Raw genomic sequence first — 14722 nt, forward strand, 5'->3', positions numbered from 1 at the left:
CAAGACCATGTGCCTCAGCCTCATGTCCTTGATGTTCTCATATTTCAAGTTCAGGAATTTAGCTAATCGAGTCTGCTTTTATTCAGACTGGTGTTCTGGGTTAAACTACTGCTTTCTTTTAGCCTTTTTCACTTTTGAGAGTCAAGAGGCAGATGACTTTTATTTACTTGCCTTATATCCATGTATAGCATTTATTTTTAAAAAATATAGTTTACAATGTCATTTATTTTTTTAATTTATTTTTTAAATTTTATTTTATTTTTAAACTTTACAATATTGTATTAGTTTTGCCAAATATCGAAATGAATCCGCCACAGGTATACATTTGTTCCCCATCCTGAACCCTCCACCCTCCTCCCTCCCCATACCATCCCTCTGGGTTGTCCCAGTGCACCAGACCCAAGCATCCAGTATCGTGCATCGAACCTGGACTGGTGACTCGTTTCATATATGATATTATACATGTTTCAATGCCATTCTCCCAAATCTTCCCACCCTCTCCCTCTGTACAAGACAGCAAAAGAGACACTGATGTATAGAACAGTCTTACAATGTCATTTAAAGCTAGCTCAAGAAAATAATTTTTCTTGTTGAGTTCTCTTCTGGTATCCCTTCCATTCTCTGTCTGTTAAATTCTGAGTATTTAGGGTGAATATCAGGGGACCATTTATCACTTGAGGTCTTCTCTTTGAAAGTCGCTAAGGCATGGTCTAGCCAAAGCTAGGAGGTTGATGATGTTTTATCTTAAACTCTCTTCACGTCACTTTTCATAAGTTCATCTTTCCTAGACATTTTGTGACCTCTGACTGCCATCCTTTGGGACATGTGAAGGAGGGAGGAAGAAATTTTCTTCTACCCTTCTAGATTCTTCTGGTTGGTCTAAGAATTAAAGTGATGAGAGACAGATTAACAGCAGAAAATCAAACAAAAGTTAAATAACATGTAAACATGGGAGAGATGCAGAAAAATTAAATAACTCACCAAAATGGCGGGAACCCTCGCCTTCTCTGACTCTTTGTCTATCCAGTCAGTAATAACATCCAACCATCTTACCCTCTGTTGTCCCTTCTCCTCCTGCCTTCAACCTTTCCCAGCATCAGGATCTCTTCCAGTAAGTCAGTTCTTCACATCGGGTGGCCAAAGTATTGGAGTTTCAGCTTAGCATCAGTCCTTCCAATGAATATTCAGGACTGATTTCCTTCAGCTTAAGTACTGCCTTTTTAACCTCACCTTAACTACAGCCTTTAGCTCAAGACAATACAAAATATTGGGGGGTTGGAACCTAAAAGGGGAGGAAGGAAATTGACATGGAAATGGAAAAGCAAAAGTTTCCTAAACGAATGTTTGCTGAACCTTGCAGAGACAATAGGATTTAGAAAGGAATTTTAATAGAGTCTGCTAGTTGCTGCCTGCCACACCTAGTTTATATTTTGGGGGCTCCAAAATCACTGCAGATGATGACTGCAGCCATGAAATTAAAAGATGCTTGCTTCTTGGAAGAAAAGTTATGACCAGCATAGACAGCATATTAAAAAGCAGAGACATTACTTTACCAACAAAGGTCTATCTAGTAAAAGCTATGGTTTTTCCAGTAATCATGTATGGATGTGAGAGTTGGACTATAAAAAAAAGCTGAGCACTTGAAGAATTGATGCTTTTGAACTGTGGTGTTGGAGAAGACTCTTGAGAGTCCCTTGGATTTCAAGGAGATCCAACCAGTCCATTCTAAAAGAAATCAGTCCTGAATATTCAGGGCTGATGCTGAAGCTTAAACTCTAATACTTTGGCCACCTGATGCAGAGAACTGACTCATCTGAAAATATCCTGATGCTGGGAAAGATTGAAGGCAGGAGGAGAAGGGGATGACACAGGATGAGGTGGTTGGATGGCATCACTGACTGGATGGACATGAGTTTGAGTAAGCTCTGGGAGTTGGTGATGGACAGGGAAGCCTGGTGTGCTGCAGTCCACGGGGTCACAAAGGGTCGTACATGACTGAGTGACTGAACTGAACTGAACACCTAGTTCATTTTGTACTTTTGTAGTGAGAGCTCCTGCACTGAAACAGGTCCTCTATCTATATTCTTAAGTCAGTTAGGGGAAAGGTCAATGTTTCTTTGAAAGTCCTTGGGCCTTGATTGTTTTCAGCTCAAAATATTCCCAAGGAAATATTTTAGAGTGGCAAGTTTTACTCCATAGACATTATATTCACAGATCTCTAGATCCTAAAAGTGCATTACTATACCGTCCTCTATACCTTTTTTTCTCCTTGCCACCTGTTCTAAACTTACTATTTCTAAGCACTTGGTGCTTATTGGTGATAATCATATAGAGTTTATATAACATGACTCAGAGGGAGGCACTAAAGGCAGAACCATTAAGTTTCCCAAAAACCTTATAATGAAGGTTTTTTTCATTACTTTCCTAAGGATGTTAAAGGTTATGCATTGTTCAGTGAGATACTTGAGGTGGATTTCTTTCAGTTTGGTTACTTAAGGTAGTCATCTACTTCAGATCAGATTAACTCAATATGTGATCCAATATTTCCATTTAAACTTCCATTTTTTTTTGAGGCTTCTCACTTATATATGCAGCTACATTCATTGAGTGAGGGGGGAAAAAGTCAGCTGCAAAATAAAGGCAAAGAATCTCTAGAAAATTGTTGTCAAGTTCCAGATCTTGAAATCATTAGTCAAACATATTTTTTTTTTAATTTTTATTCTATTTTGGCATGCATGGGTATGCTAAGTCACTTCAGTTGTATCCAAGCTTGTGTGACCCTGTGTACTGTAGCCTGTCAGGCTCCTCTGTCCATGGGATTCTCCAGGTGAGAATACTGGAGTGGGTTGCCAGGCCCTCCTCCAGGGGATCTTCCTGACCCAGGGATTGAACCTGCATCTCTAACGTCTCCTGTTTTGGCAGGCAAGTTCTTTACAACTAGCACCAGGAAGTCTAATTGATTAAAAATGTTGTGATAGTTTCAAGAGTACTGTCAAAGAACTTTCACCAAGTCATTTTCATCTCCCTAGTCCTCAAGTGTCCTCTTGCAATCAGTGTAGAATTTTTAACAGTTCAGCACTTGAGATTAAGTAAGAAAGCCACAAAATCCTTGAAAATCAAGGATTTTAGAATCATCTAGTGAAATAGATGGAACTTAACTAAATGGTCCTTTCTCATACTCACCACAGGAGATTCTAAAAAGCTCTCCCTAACCGTTGAGAATCACTCTTATGATTAACAAAGTTCATAAACTTTTTGGAAAATGGGACATTTTGAAAAATTATGTAGTGACTTATATTCTCCATCTCCAAAGAAATTAATTCATGCACCAAAAATTGGAAACATTTTTAAAATTCATAGATACTCCTCCCCTGAGGTATCGGCACTTCTAATGGTCTGATTACAGTATATCTGGTTGAGACTGCTGCTGTATAATATAAAACCATTACTTACAGCCATAGGTTTTATTGTTACTCTGCCGTTGTACAATCATTGACAGTTTGTTAAGAAACATTTTGGAAAAGGTGAGTTAGAAATCCCCAAATTATGCTTATTGACTATTAAAATGCTTAAATTATCATATTTTCAATATAATTCTGACCTCTTAATGCTATTCAAATATAAGCTATTATTACTGATTTTAAAATATGACATCACTGCAACCTGAGGCTTAACAGCTTTTGCAAAAAACAGCATCCTCAACTGCTGATATTTGTCTTCTTTTTTAATAGGAGCCTGCAATGAATTAAATGAAAAACTAACCAGAACAGCAATACTGATTACTAACCATAATAGCCAGCTTCAAATGTGTATCCTGGGGTTTCAGATGATGTCATAAACTGCTACTGCAAATTTAATAGTATTGTTGCCTGGAAGCTAAGCTATTATAGTATGTTTAATTTCACTAAGATGTAAATTACATGCTTCAGCCTTGAGTAGTAGTATTGGCTACTGTCATTTTCAGTTCTTATTTTTGCAGCTGTCAGGCATTGTAATGTTTATGGCTGTTTTGTTTATCTAGTAGCCTGTTGTAGCTATTATTTTAAAGATATATACATATATATGCATGTTGTATATAGAAGTTAAAAATATATATTAATTTGCTCATACTCTGCATTACTCTTTAGATTCTTTCATAACCACTATTGCTAAAGGTCATTATTTTAAGAGTGAGAATAAATGCTCCTATACTAGTATTGCATGTGCTTTTTTTCATAATAAAGTCCCTATTTCAAAGAGGATCAGTTCAGAAAAACTCTTCTTTAGACTGCCTGTCCTGAATGTCCCCACTAATATGGATAAACTTCACAACTTCTTTTCCCTGGCCCAGAGATTATTAAATATTATGTGTAAAAATCTTATTTTTTAATCTTTCTATCACTCTTAAAATTAAGGTGCGATTGATTTAATGAATATAAGCTTGGGCTTGAAAGAAATGAAAACCAGATCTTCATTCCCCAAATTATATCTCATACAGTTTATATAACTACCATAGTCTCAATATGTAAAATGGAAATGTGATTATATATTGTCTATAATTTCTTGGCCATATAAAGAAATTGCATTTATTTTCTTTCTTCTCCTCAGATTTCTCCATAGTACCTGGAATCCTTTACAAAATCACATAACTCCTCTAGAGTTTTATTTTTGACCCACTCAAAGAGATTTTACCAGGGCATCTGCAGGTGTCCTTTTCTTTTATCCAGCTAACCTTTTAAAATGACAACATATGGCCCACAATTGAGATATCAATAAATCTCTTTAGGATATTTTATATACATTCAATACATTATAAGGGAGAGAGAGAGACTGACAGAGGATGAATTGAATTGAGTTATCTTGGAGAGTTGGGGCAAAAGTAAGGAGCTTTGTTTGTTCTTGGGATGGTAAATAAAACAACTTGATCCTGAAAGGGAAATAAATATGGTAGACCTACTGAATGTAGAAGTCTACAAAAGTTAGACAAAAAGAAACTTGAGGATTTATCTTATAAATGGAGAAGCAGTTTGGTCTTCTGTATTAAGGCTCTCCCTTTGTAGGAGGACAGGGAAATTGTCAATTTCATATATGGGGATGGAATTTGATAGTGTAATTTTACCCATCTTTGGGATTCTTGGAATTAATCAGGACGTTGTTATTTCCCTTACAATGCCTTATAATAGAAGAACCTAGACTGGAACACAGGACATCTGGGTTCTAGTCTCAGGACTGTCAGTCATTGGTTGAAACGTTTTTGCAAGTCATTTTCATTCTCATTCTCTTGATAAAAATGATGAATTTTTATAAGGTCAGTGTTTGGAATTAGATTAGAAGAACATGAATCACTTAGGCAAGAATGTTAGAATCATCTGCAGAAAAAAATAAAATAGAAAAGAAGAAAAAAGGAAAAGAACAAAGGTAAGAGCCTGAATGCAGATATTCTCAGAAGAGAAAGTGAGAGATGAATGTGAGGGAAGTGAGAGGGGGAATAATATGATTTGGGATATATTTTCAAGGGGTATTTCAGTTGTATTTTTTCAGTGATGGAGTCTGAAAGTCTTGAGATCTTTATAATTTCAAAGGCTGGCAATGTTATTCTCACTCTTTTTTGTGGTCTTAGAACCAAGCAGCAAGGGACTTGGATTCAGCAAGGGAGTTGGGTTTTAGTCTTTGGTTTTATGATTTATTTCCAGAATCACTGGGCACAAGTTGCCTTTCTTCTAATTTTTTCTCACTGTCAACAATGAAGATATTAACTGGGTGAAGTCTGAGATTCCTTCCTACTGTTGTGTTTTTAATTTCTTTATTTTTTAATTGAAGGACAGTTGCTTTACAGAATTGTGTTGGTTTCTGCCAAATATCAACATGAATCAGTCATCAGAACAGATCAGATCAGATCAGTGGCTCAGTCGTGTCTGACTCTTTGCGACCCCATGAATCGCAGCACGCCAGGCCTCCCTGTCCATCACCAACTCCCAGAGTTCACTCAGACTCACGTCCATCAAGTTAGGGATGCCATCCAGCCATCTCATCCTCTGTCATCCCCTTCTCCTCCTGCCCCCAATCCCTCCCAGCATCAGAGTCTTTTCCAGGGAGTCAACTCTTCGCATGAGGTGGCCAAAGTACTGGAGCTTCAGCTTTAGCATCGTTCCTTCCAAAGAAATCCCAGGGCTGATCTCCTTCAGAATGGACTGGTTGGATCTCCTTGCAGTCCAAGGGACTCTCAAGAGTCTTCTCCAACACCACAGTTCAAAAGCACCAATTCTTTGGCGCTCAGCCTTCTTCACAGTCCAACTCTCACGTCCATACATGACCACAGGAAAAACCATAGCCTTGACTAGACGAACCTTTGTTGGCAAAGTAATGTCTCTGCTTTTGAATGTGCTATCTAGGTTGGTCATAACTTTCCTTCCAAGGAGTGTCTTTTAATTTCATGGCTACAGTCACCATCTGTAGTGATTTTGGAGCCCAGAAAAATAAAGTCTGACACTGTTTCCACTGTTTACCCATCTATTTCCCATGAAGTGATGGGACCAGATGCCATGATCTTCGTTTTCTGAATGTTGAGCTTTAAGCCAACTTTTTCACTCTCCACTTTCACTTTCATCAAGAGGCTTTTGAGTTCCTCTTCACTTTCTGCCATAAGGGTGATGTCATCTGCATATCTGAGGTTATTGATATTTCTCCCAGCAATCTTGATTCCAGCTTGTGTTTCTTCCAGTCCAGTGTTTCTCATGATGTACTCTGCATATAAGTTAAATAAACAGGGTGACAATATACACCCTTGACGAACTCCTTTTCCTATTTGGAACCAGTCTGCTGTTCCATGTACAGTTCTAACTGTTGCTTCCTGACCTGCATACAAATTTCTCAAGAGGCAGATCAGGTGGTCTGGTATTCCCATCTCTTTCAGAATTTTCCACAGTTTATTGTGATTTACGTAGTCAAAGGCCTTGGCATAGTCAATAAAGCAGAAAAAATGTTTTTCTGGAACTCTCTTGCTTTTTCTATGATCCAGCAGATGTTGGCAATTTGATCCTCTGCCTTTTCTAAAACCAGCTTGAACATCAGAAAGTTCACGGTTCACATATTGCTGAAGCCTGCCTTGGAGAATTTTCAGCATTACTTTACTAGCGTGTGAGATGAGTGCAATTGGTATACATATATCCCCTTCCTCTTGAACCTCCATCCCACCTCCCTCCCCATTCCACCCCTCTAGGTTGTTACAGAGCCCCAGTTTGAGTTCCCTGAGTCATAAGCAAATTCCCACTGGCTATCTAGTTTACATGTTGGCCAGCAGTATGTCCCTGATCTCAGTGAGGTCCTCCTTGGTGAACACGAAGTCCACGTTCCCCCAGATGTAAGGCAACAGTTTCTCCAAAGCTGGGTTGTTTTCCAGATGCCCTCGGATTGCCTTGTGCATCATCGTGTTCTTGCCCATCAGCACCATAGCCTTCCCGCGGAGGGACATGTGGATCTGCTGCATCTGCTTGTAGCCCATGTTGTCTGCTTAATGAAGCATTTTGGATAATCATCCAGAAGTTGGATGATCTTAAGGAAGTAGCTGGACTTCCAGGTTGCCCTGTCTTCCCTGGGCATCATGGCGGTGTGTCAGGGATTGCCATGCAGGGTTTAAAGACGGTGTCACTCACATGAGGACGTGTGGGGAGAGAGAGGCTCAGCAGTTTAAAGACTAAAGTCATTGACCCACCTTCCTGGAAGCTTAGGTACAGAGGTCATTGAAACAGAGGTTTGGTCTAGCTCTCTGAAGCATGGAGTCAAATAGAAGACTGCAGACCAACAGAGAAAGTTTGGGCCAGATAAGCAGGGTGTTAGTTTTTCTAACAAATCACAGCAGGATCTTCTATGACCCACCTCCCAGAATATTGAAAATAAAACCAAAAATAAACAAATGGGACCTAATTAAACTTAAAAGCTTCTGCACAACAAAGGAAACTATAAGCAAGGTGAAAAGATAGCCTTCAGAATGGGAGAAAATAATAGCAAATGAAGCAACTGGCAAACAACTAATCTCAAAAATATATAAGCAACTCCTGCAGCTCAATTCCAGAAAAATAAACGACCCAATCAAAAAATGGGCCAAAGAACTAAACAGACATTTCTCCAAAGAAGACATACAGATGGCTAACAAACACATGAAAAGATGCTCAACATCAGTCATCAGAGAAATGCAAATCAAAACCACAATGAGGTACCATTTCACGCCAGTCAGAATGGCTGCAATCCAAAAGTCTACAAGCAATAAATGCTGGAGAGGATGTGGAGAAAAGGGAACCCTCTTACACTGTTGGTGGGAATGCAAACTAGTACAGCCACTATGGAGAACAGTGTGGAGATTCCTTAAAAAATTGGAAATAGAACTGCCTTATGACCCAGCAATCCCACTACTGGGCATACACACCGAGGAAACCAGAATTGAAAGAGACACGTGTACCCCAATGTTCATCACAGCACTGTTTATAATAGCCAGGACATGGAAGCAACCTGGATTTCCATCAGCAGATGAATGGATAAGAAATCGGTGGTACATATACACAATGGAGTATTACTCAGCCATTAAAAAGAATACATTTGAATCAGTTCTAATGAGGTGGATGAAACTGGAGCCTATTATACAGAGTGAAGTAAGCCAGAAAGAAAAATACCAATATAGTATACTAACGCATATATATGGAATTTAGAAAGATGGTAACAATAACCCTGTATGCAAGACAGCAAAAGAGACACTGATGTATAGAACAGTCTTTTGGGCTCTGTGGGAGAGGGAGAGGGTGGGATGATTTGGGAGAATGGCATCAAAACATGTATAATATCCAGGTTTGATGCCTGATACAGGATGCTTGGGGCTGGTGCACTGGGATGACCAGATGGATGGTATGGGGAGGGAGGTGGGAGGGGGGTTCAGGATGGGGAACACATGTACACCCGTGGCGGATTCATGTTGATGTATGGCAAAACCACTACAATATTGTAGTAAACACATACACACACACACAATAAAGCAAAGTGCAATTAAAAAAAAAAAAAAAAGACCTTTAATAGCAGACTGAACTATTTTCTAGAAATAGTCTACCTTCTGCCCAGAGCAATAGCTTTCACTGTAGAGTAAATGTGTATGTCTCATTACTCACATGGGTAACACCTTTAAATGTTAATTTAGCAAAATATTTTGAGCACGTCTTTCATAAGCCAAGGATTGTTCTAGGTACAGGGTTTATAGTCAGGAGCAATTGAACAAAGTCTATGCCCTCATGGCTATTTTTCTTCTAATAGTAGACAACTGGCTTACATTTTACCATCATGTTTCCCCTATTACAAACCTGTAACTTGGTGGTGGTTTACAATGTTTTTCAGTATTCGTGCCAGACTAATTATTATTTGTGCCAGCCTAATTCCCTTCAGACTAATTATCCTGCCTTCTCTTTATAAACCTATCAGTGCTAGGAGAGTATGGTTCAACCACTCCTTTTATATGACCGCTTGCAAGACAGGAGAGATAGTTGTCTCATGTTACATACCTTCTCTTTGTTAGAATCACATTGTGAGTTTTCAGAGCCAGTGAGATCACTTTCAGGTTGGATCATTGTCATTTTATTGAAAATAGATAGTAATCCTTTGGATATACAAAGATATTTTCATTATCCTTACCTCTCTTCAGTTGAGTTTATAAGTAGGCATTAAAAATTGAGTATTTTCTGGTCAGCTTAAAAGGCAAATGGCTTTTAAGAAAAATGATTGATATAGATGAAGTCAGCAAACTGAGATCAAAATTTAAACAAAATCATCGTAATTAAAGCAAATACAGTTGTATTCTCCTTGAAAACTGAAAAGCAAATGAATGCTCCAATGGCACTGAACTATAGATGTTCATTGTTTTTCTCCCATGTCTGTTTGCATACAGCAAAATCTCGTCTATATTTGACTTGAGCTCTGTTTATTTATTGTGCTTAGTGCAGTTGTTAGTTACCTCCTTGAATTTTCTTCTTTATGGAGCCAGGAAAGCTTATATATATCATGGAAGCATCAGAAAGAGATCTCTGTCAGAGTTTTACAACCAGTTTCTAAGTAATGAATATTGTAGAGTAGGTATAAAACAGCAATAAATCAGAAACATTCTAACAGCCATGGAAAGTGGAGATATTATATTGTTGAGAATATTTGGTAGCTGCAGAGTCTACAGATAGAGGAATTCAAATTTAGGATCTGTATACATGAACAAAGAGTGAACGGTGTAAGAGTGTGCAGGTTTTATAAGACTGTTATAAAAAGAAGTGAATTATTTTCAAATGTTTGTATGCCTCTTCCATTGAGATTTATCCAACAAGAAACATGTGCTGATATTTCTCCTAAATCACTTCTAAGACTTCCAGATGTTCATCATGAATGTTATTGAAACCAACTCCAAATACTCTTCATCTTTGAGATTCTATCCTTTCACTATCGAAAGTTATATAAACTGACAGATAATTCAGAAATGAAAAAGAATCTTCCATTTGGCCATCCTTACATGTTAAAAATATATCTATCTACAAATAATTCAATTTATTATAAATAGAACTGCAATACTTTGTTAGGTAGCAAACAAAAAGACAGAAAATAAGCAAACAAAAAGCAGCAATACAGAGTTCCTCACTAAAGGAATTTATTTCTACAACCAATCTCATTTCTTTTGTTCAAAGTCACCAAATTTGTGCTAATTTGTTTTGGCAGTCCTGAAAAACAAGTATAGCATGAATTCTATCAATCACTGAACCTCAGTACAACTAAGACCATTTCACTAAAAGGAAAGAGAACTATTAAGATTTTAGTTCCTCATTCAGAATTATTCAAATAATTTCTTATTGCTTCGGCATAAATTGGAATTTATTCCAGTAGACTGTAAACCCAAATGAAATTTCAAACATATCAAAAATCACTCAAACTGAAGCAGTTTGAGAGGGATTTAAGTAAGGAAATAAATAAGGGTATATACCTACCCTTTTTTTCCCCCAAAACACATGCAATCAAGCTCAAAAATATGATCCATTAAAATAGATAATGAATGTGAAATTTGTGTGTAACTAATTTTAGTAAGAGTAATTATTGTGTATTAATGAATAAAATAACATTTCATCAATAATTCCCAGACTCAATGTTGGCAACTTAGAATTTTAAAAAGTAGTCAATGAAGAAGATTTAAATTTTCAATTAAAATGTGAAAGCTTATACTGAAAGCTCACAGAAGTCATAGATACCTTAGATCCTTAGGGGAAAAATCAAATGTCATGTCTTTGACTCTCTGAGAGCATTTGTCCTGGGAGAAAGCACATCTAAATACCAATAAGTGAGTATGTACTTCAAAAATTAAAACAAATATGAGTTCTCAGATGTTGCAGCTGGACATTCCTGAAACTCTCTTGGCCTTACTTTGCAAATTTTGTGATAGTTCTTTTTAGAAATTTCAAAGTTCTTTTACTTTTCTTCTATTCCCTAAATCTGGTCTTATTTGATAGGCATATTGTTCCAAATATTCTTATTTTTGTGGAATGTTTTTAAATTTAATTTCCAAATGATTTTCAGATTTGTTTTTATGCCCTTCTTTTTTTTAATGATAGGGCCCCTAAGAAGCAAGGACTCCCATAGCAAAATTAGCTGCTAAGATAAAAGTGAAAGTGAAGTCGCTCAGTCATGTCCAACCCTTTGTGACCCCATGGACTGTAGTCTACCAGGCTCCTCTGTCCATAAGTAGAGGGTGAATGGCATTGTACAGCTTGTGAAGGCAACAGACAAGTTAGATTAATGGTTTCTCCTGAAGACATTCTCTATAGAACATTGTATTTCATTGGGGAAAAGAAGACAATGAAATAGCATCAAAGTGGCTCTAGTCATGGTTGAGACTGTAGCAACATCTAGATCTGAGGTATTCCAAAGACGTGATAAACAATATTTCCGGAGAAGTCTCTCAAACTATCTATTTTTAAAAACACTTTATCCAACAATTACTTTTTGAGCATTTAAAATGTATGCAGTACCCTATTATTCTTTTTCTTGAGATGTAGATGAATAAGGCACCCTTCTTACCTCAAAGAGCTCAGCCCTGTGTGGAGGAAGACAAGAAAAATAAATATAGCAATATGGTGTGAGAAAATCTATAACAACAGAATACTCAAGACATAATATTTTCCCAAAAGAAAATGCATTCACCCACTGTTTAGTTCACAGAGAAACAGGTCCTCAAGTTAGCTCTTGAAAATTAATAGAGGCCATTCTATAAAGAAGGCTGAGGGCTGAAGAATTGATGCTTTTGAACTGTGGTGTTGGAGAAGACTCTTGAGAATCCCTTGGACTGCAAGGAGATCCAACCAGTCCATCCTAAAGGAGATCAGTCCTGGGTATTCATTGGAGGGACTGATGTTGAAGCTGAAACTCCAATACTTTGGCCACCTGATGCAAAGAGCTGACTCATTTGAAAAGACCCTGATGCTGGGAAAGATTGAGGGCAGGAGGAGAAGGGGATGACAGAGGATGAAATGGTTGGATGGCATCACCAACTCGATGGACATGGGTTTGGGTAGACTCCGGGAGTTGGTGATGGACATGGAGGCCTGGCGTGCTGCTATTCATAAGGTTGCAAAGAGTCGGACACGACTGAGCGATTGATTCTGAACTGAATCACGAACTGAACTGAACTGATTCTCAAAATGAAGAAGGAAGAAAAAGAGTTACCATAAAGCAGGAATAGTGTGGGGCTTCCCCAGTGGCTCAGAGTAAAGAATCTGCCTGCAATGCAGGAGTCATAGGAGATGCATGTTCGATCTCTGGATCAGGAAGATGCTCTGGAGGAGGACATGGCAACCCACTCCAATATACTTACCAGACAGAGGAGCCTGGTGGGCTACAGTCCGTAGTTTTGCAAAGAGTCAGACACAACTGAAGTGACCTAGCACACACACACAGTAATAGCATACATCAAACCATAGAGCTGTGAAATTGCTAGCAAGTAGCTGTTCACACCTGGGGATGTGTAAACATGTATTAGGATAGGGGGGGAGATATTGCTAGGAAAGTAGGCAAAAGTCAAGCCACGAGAGAACTTTACACCATGGAAAAAATGTTTTTACCTTGTGGGTAATAGGGAGTCACTGGGGGGTCCTTTTACATGCTACTAGATTCAGGTGTTCATCCCTCTCAGGGAAATGCTCAGTGGGCTTCCTGATATGGATCTGAAATGGAATCATAACCCTGGAATCCATGATTGGCAACATCCCTGTTTCAGGGCTCCACATCTCAGCCCTCAACCCCAAATCTGGCACTTCGACCTCCTGATCCTGAATTTCTTCCTTTTCCTATCACAAATACTATATGGGATGAAATAGGATATCAGAGGTCTTTAGACATGGTGAGGCAATAGAGGAGATCAATTTCAGTGCTGTTCACTCTTAAACTGATCCACACTTCCTGAACAGGAAGGCTGAGTTCTCTCTTGTTTTCCTGAGTTGGAATTGATATGTGATCCAAAAATAAAAATCAGTGACTTAGATAGATGGATAGACAGACTTTTTTACAAGGCTGCTGCATCAGAATGCACTGGATGATGATCATTTGGGGACTTGCTTTATTGCCAATTATGTGTTTGTTGTTGTTATTGTTAATGTTGCTTTTGCTTTTTTTTTTTTTTTTTAAGTTTTGGGTGTGTGTGTGCATGCTCTCAGTCATGTCTGACTTGTTGAGATCCCACGAACTGTAGCCTGCCAGGCAACTCTCTCCATGGGATTTTCCAGGCATCATATTTCCCTAAATGAGGAATTCCCAAATCCCAGAGGTTCGTGAGCCAACCCAAGAGACAGGCCTTATTTTCTGATTTTGAAATGCAAATCATGTTACCAGCTCAGTGCATATTAGACTTTAAATAAACTCAAGAAAAATGAATATCATGTCTCCACCTGCTGTTTGAAGAGACACTGGGTCATGTATGTTAACCTTCAGTCAGTTGGGAGTATTTGTTAAAATCTGGAAGTTGAGAAACATGATTCATGGCAGAGGGTTTGCATTCCTCATCTGACCTAATTATAGCCGCTTGTGGTCAAAATGGCTGAGTTATACCCTCTGAGAGATTTACTGGGCTAAATAAGGTTGGATAGGTATTAGTATTTATATGCAAACCATTCAAGCAACACATACACCCCTTCACAGGTGAGGTGTTCTTACTTTTGGGTCAGAAAGCTCTATTAGCACTAATATGTGATGGGTGAAAACAACCCTCCAGGGAAGAGACAAATATGAAGATACACATGCACACACTTTTGACCAATGCCCTAGAGCTTTCTGTAATTGTAAGGCTGTCAACTTAGCACTGTGACCATGTATTGCAGAATCTGTTTATACAGCTGTTAACAGTGTGCTCGGGAGTTCTTCTGAGAAGAGGCAAGTTGCAAGGCATGCAGGTTTTTGCCTTTATTGGTCATGATAAAAATGATTTCACTTAACTGAACTATAGTTGTTCAAATAATACTTAAAGTGAATATAGAACATTTAGACTTTTTTTCATGTTTTGCTCAATTTCTGCCTATTTGTTTATCCATTTTTATTGAGACAAAAAGTGCTTTAAATGCATAAGAACTATAATTCAATTACCTGAGACTATGGAGTTTAAAAGAATATTTGATCCTTTCTGATGATGCTCCTAGTTCATTCCTTTACCCTAAGAAGTTCTGTGTAAATTCATGACCTTCAAACAAAAAAT

At 38.1% G+C, this 14722-nt stretch overlaps 1 protein-coding gene across 42 annotated transcripts in view; it reads left to right on the top strand.

Moving 5' to 3' along the window:
* Nucleotides 1-14722, top strand: part of PTPRD (protein tyrosine phosphatase, receptor type D) — a 2534232-nt gene that overhangs the window by 1527853 nt on the left and 991657 nt on the right. The window lies entirely within an intron of this gene.

The sequence above is a fragment of the Bos indicus x Bos taurus genome, chromosome 8, assembly GCF_003369695.1.
Source record: "Bos indicus x Bos taurus breed Angus x Brahman F1 hybrid chromosome 8, Bos_hybrid_MaternalHap_v2.0, whole genome shotgun sequence".
Lineage (NCBI taxonomy): Eukaryota > Metazoa > Chordata > Mammalia > Artiodactyla > Bovidae > Bos > Bos indicus x Bos taurus.